The sequence below is a fragment of the Zingiber officinale genome, chromosome 1B (genome assembly GCF_018446385.1).
Source record: "Zingiber officinale cultivar Zhangliang chromosome 1B, Zo_v1.1, whole genome shotgun sequence".
NCBI lineage: Eukaryota > Viridiplantae > Streptophyta > Magnoliopsida > Zingiberales > Zingiberaceae > Zingiber > Zingiber officinale.
Window position 1 is genome coordinate 82,591,033 of NC_055986.1, and position 7,354 is coordinate 82,598,386.

Here is a 7,354-nt window from a genome sequence, read left to right on the forward strand (position 1 = left end):
GGTTTAACTTATGCCTTCATTACTTAGTGGCATGAAGGATGTTTAGGCTATGAGATTAGCCTAACTTAAAGAAGGTATTGCAAACATCAAAAAGGGGGAGATTGTTGGTGCAATATTCCCGAGGTCAAGGTTGACCTAGTTTGACTGGGCTTGAATTGGGTCAAGCTTGAGTCTTAATGTTTATGTTTTGATGGTTTGACAATACATGTTTGACAATACATGTAGACAACACATGGAGATTGCAGGTGCAATTGTTCATGTGTGGAGATTGTGATGGAGAGTCAAGTAGGTCAAGGTTGACCGGATACTTGACTGGAAAATCCTGGTGAGTGAAGCCAGGTGAAAGTCCTAACTTGAAGGTTAGGCAAAGGAAGTCCTGGTGAGTGAAGCTAGACAGAAGAAAATCCTGGTGAGTGAAGTCAGGTGAAAGACCTAGTGAGTGAAGCTAGGCAGTGAGGAAATCCTAGTGAGTGAAGCTAGGTGAAAGTAGTGGTGAGTGAAGCCAGGCAGAGGAAAATCCTGGTGAGTGAAGCCAGGTGAAAATCCTAGTGAGTGAAGCTAGGTGAAAGACTTGGTGAGTGAAGCCAGCAGAAGAGAAGTCCAGTGGGTGAAACTAGGCAGAAGGGAAGTCCTGGTGAGTGAAGCCAGGCACGGGGAAATTCAGATGGGTCAAGGTTGACCAGACATCTAGTGAAAGTCCAATTAGGTCAAAGGGATTGACCGGATACTTAGCACGAGGAAGAAAAGTCCAAGTAAGTCAAAGGGATTGACCGGATACTTGGCAAGAGGAGAAAAGTCCAAGTGGGTCAAAGGGATTGACCAGACACTTGGTGAGAGATGACCGGATGCTAGGTTTTATGTACCAACAAGTCATGGTTGACTGGATGTTGGTTTAGGGGGCTTTGGACTTGGTTTTGGGCAAAAACCAAGATCTGGATCAATCAGCCAATCGATTGGATCATGCCCAATCTATCGGCCGATCGATCGGGTGAGTCCCCGCGACATGTATTATCCCAATCGATCAGTGGATCGATTGGGGAGAAGTGTCGTGCGAACAGAGCCCCTTTGGATCGATCGGGCGATCGATCCAGAGCTCCCAATCGATCAGTCAATCGATTGGGAGGCGCGATTTCGCCCAATAAGCCCTGGATCGATCGGCCGATCTATCCAGGCTATTCCAGAGAGCACAGAGGTGCTCTAGATCAATCGGTCGATCGATCCAAAGCCTCCCCGATCGATTAGGAGAGTTTCAATCGATCGGGATCCGATCGTTGGCGTCGTATTTAGCTGCAGGCGTTCGATTCCTTCGGTAGCGCTTCACCGATTCATCTCAGATCTTCACTGTGCTCCCAGAGTTTCTCCACAAAGTTCAGATCGCAAGTTCTTGAAGGTTCTTGGAGGTTTTCCAAGTCAAGAGGCAGATCTACAGCTGAAGAAGAAAGCTAGGGTTAGGGTTTTCAGTTGTAAAACCTGTAAGCTATTGCTTGTACTTGTTTTCCTTTCTTTCTTCTTGTACTGTGAGCTTGTAGGGCTTCTCCGCCTTCGGTAGTTACCGAAAAGGAGTGATTTCTTAGTGGAGGGTGCGTGAGTGGGTGTGGATCCTTGGACTAGTCACCTCTTGTGAGGTGGATACCAAGTAAATCCTCTTGTTAGCGTTGTGTATATTGTTTCTTTGTATTTTCCACTACATATCTTGAAGAAACAAGCAACGAGGAGCAAGACGAGCGCACCGAGCTATTCACCCCCCCTCTAGCTACATAACCGGTCCCAACACCAAGTACAACATCAAACTTTGGTAGTGATAATACTATAAGATAGACATAAATTAGATGGCCATATAAGTCAAACTTAAGCTCTCTGGCCATGCTGGAAGACCATAGTGCTTCCCTTGACGGGATAGTCACAGTATAATCTACAACAAGTTTAACTATTTGAATGCCCCTATGTTTCACAAAGGTCTCAGATATGAAAGAGTTAGTAGCCCCTGAATCGAATAATGCCTTAGTGGCTACCCTTGCTATGAAGATTTTTCCTACACCCAGGTCAATAGTCACACACAATTTTCCTCATGATTTTAAAGTAGGTTCAAAGTTTTAAAGATTCAAGCACTAATAACGTAAAATTTTTAGCTCTACTAAATTAATGCTGATGAGTAAGTATACTTGTAATGAGTGTTGTGTTTAGGTCTACCTCCTCGGCATGCATTACATATATTCCTCTTGAAGCGAGCTACTTCAACTTTGGGCAATCCTTGGATATGTGCTCAGTAACTCCACATTTGTAACACTTCACTTCAACAAAACTGCTATAAGACAATGATGAAAAACCGTTATAAAAAGCCCAAAAAATTCGTTGTAAATAGACGCGTTCAGAAAGATAGGACTCACAAAAGACAATAATGTTTAACCGTTGTCATTTTAAGGAAAAGACAACGGTTACTAACCATTATCTTTTGAGGACCCTATCTTTCTCAATGCGTTGATTTACAATGAATTTTTTGGGCCTTTTATGACGATTTTTCACCGTTGTGTTTCAAGTGAAAAGACAACAGTTTATAACCATCCTCTTTGAGGAGCCTATTTTTCTCAATACGTCGATTTACAATGATTTTTAACAATGAATTTTCATCGTAGTGTTTCAAGTGATAAGATAACAGTTTATAACTGTTGTCTTTGAACGACCTATGTTTCCCAACACGTTAATTTAACACAATTTTTTTGATCTTAGACAATAGCCCGTTTTCGTTTGTATTGAAAAGAATAAAACCATTAACAATTTAACCGTTATGTTTTTTACCATTGTCATTTTTAATACATACTAGAGAACAATAAATCATTGTCTATACAATAATTTACCAATGTTGTGTTTTTATTATATATCATACAACAATATTAAAAAATTATAGAAAACATATATGCAAGTGTATTGTAGCAATATAAAATATAAATTCATATCATCCCATTTTAAATGATCACTCCTTAATTACAAACATATACATAATACTTGTAGCAAAATAACTACACATCAGATTGATGCTTGATCACTATACTAAAAGTTCATCATAACCAAAACATTTATAGATTACAACACATCATATGTGTAGTCTTGTATGTATATCCAAAGAATTTCAATACATGAGTGAAAATACCTAAGGAGCATCTGGATGCCATAAATGATGAGTTCAAGTTGTACGTTGCCACTAGGGGTGAGCATTCGGTCCATAAATTAACTTAATTAACCGAAAACTGATTTAGTGTTGACTAACCGAATCAAATCAAAGTTTTACTAAAATTGAATTAACCGAATCGGCTATTTCGGTTAACACCGAATTAACTAAATTTATTTAAAATAACAATAACAAGAATTTATATAAAATTAATATCAAATTAACCGAATGTTCACCCCTAATTGCCACACCATTATGAACTATGCCCATGCATGCCCCAAGGGATTGAATCCTGCAAAGCAAATCGAGTCAATCAAGAAGCTTCAACTTCAATGAACTAGCCCCAATGCACCATTTGTTCCTTCTAAAAATTAGCATCAATTTGTGAATCAAAATAAAAGCTCTGCACTTCCATCTAACATTTGGGAGATGTCACAACTGTTTAAATATTTGGTACTCATACTGCTTCTTATTGTCTTTTTAGTGATTTGAGAAGTAAAATCTATTGCATTCAATAGTTTCGTACTCATTATGCTGTTAACATTCATGAGGAAACTTTTAGGCAGGTATTCTTTATTAGGGAAATATCAATGTTTGAAACTATCACTATAACAAAATTGCTAAAAGACAATATCATAAAAATAACGATTTTAAGAAAAATTATTATAAATTTGATAAAAGACAACGATTTTTCAAAATCATTATCTTTAAATATTTTTTTTTTCTTCAATGATTGAGACAACAATTATAAACCGTGAAATTATAAGATGTATTTTTCTCACCTCAAAACTAACATTAGAAATTTATCCACAATTAACCGTTGTTATAATTATTGTATTAATCTTGCCTAAAAATTCCATCAAAAATTGACAGCATCAAAACTTTGACAGCAAAAGTTCTTAAGCCTCGTGCCCCTTTCAGAAAAATTAAACTTCCATCCTCCTCCTCCTCCATATTGGATTCTCCTCTTCGATCTCATCTCTTCCCCTTCCTTCTTCGAGTCCTTGATCTACGCCTTCCCTGCCCCTTGGCAACTCCTCCCTCCATGCTACTCGCCAACGAACTCCATCGCCTGATAGGAACCCGGGGGCTTATCATGTGAAAAAAATCGAAAGAGAAAAATGAAAAGGGTATAGGGTGATCACTTCGAGGGGATCGACTTCCAATAATCAAATGAAATTGATTAACTAAAAGGGAAATTACTTGTCCTCTAAAATTACATAATGTCTCTTTAAATAGAAACCTAAACTACATTTTCAAAAGAAAAGGTCTAAAATAAAATAAAAATACATTTTCAAGAGAAAATGTCTTATTAAAACTTATCTAAAAAAAAGAGAAAAAGTCTAAAACTTATTTTAGAAAAGGAAATAAAGTTAAAGGATGTATTTGAATAGATCCATTAAAGGATCCTATCATTCCACCGCCCTTCAAAACAATCTTGTCCTCAAGGTTGTTTAGCAATAAACTCTGGAACATTTTCTTGAATGGTATCATATAATTTATAAGTACTGCTCAGATTCTAACTTCGGATGCATCGGGTTCAATGACAAATTGCTTATTAGGTAGTGCAAGAATTAGTATTGTCATCATAGTCTCCTTTAAATTTTGGAATACCTTTTTTGCTTCAAGACATCATCTAAATGCATTTGCGAGACCCAGAAAATCACGTAATGCCTTGATACTCTTTAGGATGGACCACTCCATCATAACTAGCACCTTTGAGGGATTAGTAGCTACTCCTTTTTGGCTTACAATATGACCAAGGTATTCCACCTTAGTTGTCCCAAAGCTGCACTTAACTCTTTTCATAGAAAGAGAATGCTCACGCAAAAGAGTAAGTAGGAGGTAAGACTTGAAGATATCATTCAGCAAATTTTGGAATGTAGAAGGTGCATTAGTTAAACCGAAAGGCATGACTCAAAATTTATAATGACCATCATGAGTCTGAAAGGCTGTTTTTGGAATATTTGGCTGATGGATTCTTATCTGATGGAAGCCTGAGCGAAGATTCAACTTTGAGAAGAATGAGGAACCTCCTAATTCATCAAGTAATTCATCAATGATGATGATGGGGTACTTGTCTTTCACTATAATTTTATTAAGTGCTTGGTAATTTACACACATTCGTCAATTTCCGTCTTTCTTTTGTACAAGCAATATTAGAGAAGAATATGGAATTACACTTGAGCGAACGATACCAGCCTAAAGCATCTCTTGTACAATCTTCTCAATTTCCTCCTGTATGTAAGGGTAGCGATAAGGCCTAACATTTGCTTTAGGATCTTTTTTGATGGAGAGTTGCATGAGAAAAATGGAGCAATCTTTCTTTAATAACTGCTCTGCGTGATAACTACTGATTGATGTGATAGTATCTTGTCTCTTGCCTCTGATACAAACTTCTTTTCCTTGATCTTAGAAGCACATTGGTAGTTGAGAGAAATTGCATATTATGTCTGCTAATGTTCTCAACCATTGTGCTCCAAGTACAACATCGCATCCATCTAGGGGAAGAAGAAAGAGATCTGTCATTAATCATAATTTGGTAAGAAAATTTTAATACTATTGCACTTTTCTGGACTTGTAAGTGATCTTCCATCCGCCACCTTAACATCAAATGTAGATGTTTGCTCTATTTTTTGTTTAAGCCTGTTTGCCAAGGTTGAGTCTAGAAAATTGTTGGTGCTTCCTGAATCTATAAGTATCATTACTGGTTGTTTTTTAATGAATCCTTTTACCTTCATCGTTTGCGAAGTTTGTAGTCCTTCTAAGGCATGAACTGATATTGCCATAGAGTCATATTGTACTTCATTGATATTATCTTGTGTTTCACCTTCATCGAAATCATCTTCTTCCTCAGAGTTCTCTATTGGTTCAATCATCAATATCCTCTTTTGCTTGCATTGATAACTACGGTGCCACTTTTCATCGCAATGCCAGCATAATCCCTTTGTCATTCTTTCCTTGATCTCTTCTTTTTTCAATCTACGGGATGTTGAACAATGCGATGTGTTTTCATGAATTGCCTTATTATTTCTTCTTCCTTCCTCATTGATCTTCTCTTCTTGTAGTCGTGCAAAGGATAAGGCAGCCTTCATGGTGCGGGGTTGATTCATTTTTACTTCTCGTCGTATATCAAAGCGAAGTCCTTCAATAAAAGTGCCTAGTAATTGCTTTTCTGACCAATCACCAGTTCGATTAGAGAGTCGCTCGAATCGTCCTTGGTACTCCAGTACAGTTGTAGTCTGTCGAATTTTGACCAATTATCCATCAACATTTTCATAACCGGAGGGATTAAATCGATTGATGAGTTCTTCTTTGAATACCTCCCATTTTGGAGGCCCATGGCATGCTTCAAGCCAGTCATACCATTGGATGACATCGCCTTCGAGGTTTATAGATGCTAGTTCGACCTTTGCATTGCTGTGGAAGCGAAAATAATTTTCAACCCTTGAAATTCATCCAATCGGATCATTGTTCTCCCAACGAGGAAATTCCACCTTCATACATGAAAGGTTGTGCTCTCGATCTTTATTTGAGTTTGCTCCTTGGTTATATTGTTGTTGTCGAGATTGCTGATTTATTCCTTTTTTGATTAGTATGTTTGTGCTAGAATCTACTTCTAAACGATCCTTCAATTCTTGCACTATTGTGACCAACGATGCCATAGTTTTTTCGAGTTTATCCATCCTTATTTCGTGCTTAGCTTCAAATTCCAGAGCCCATTTGGCGTTAGGATGAGATCCTTCGGTCGTCATGTCAGAGTGAATTTTCTTCTCTTGAAGTCGAGTTAAGACCATGCACTTGTTGAAGTTGCTGCGAGATACTATAGGACAATGATGAAGTGAACGTGCTTTGATATCAAGTTGATGGGAACCCGGGGGCCTATCACGTGAAAAAATCGAAAGAAAAAAAATGAAAAGAGGATAGAGTGATCACTTCGACGGGATCGACCTCCAATCATTTAAATTGATTAACTAAAAGAGAAATTATTTATCCTCTAAAATTACATAACGTCTCTTTAAATAGAAATCTAAATTATCTCTTCAAAAGAAAAGGTCTAATATAAAATATATTTTCAAGAGAAAAGGTCTTATTAAAATTTATCTTAAAAAAAAATTTAAAACTTATTTTAAAAAAGAAAATAAAATTAAATGTTTATTTGAATAGATCCTTCCACCTCCTCAGCCC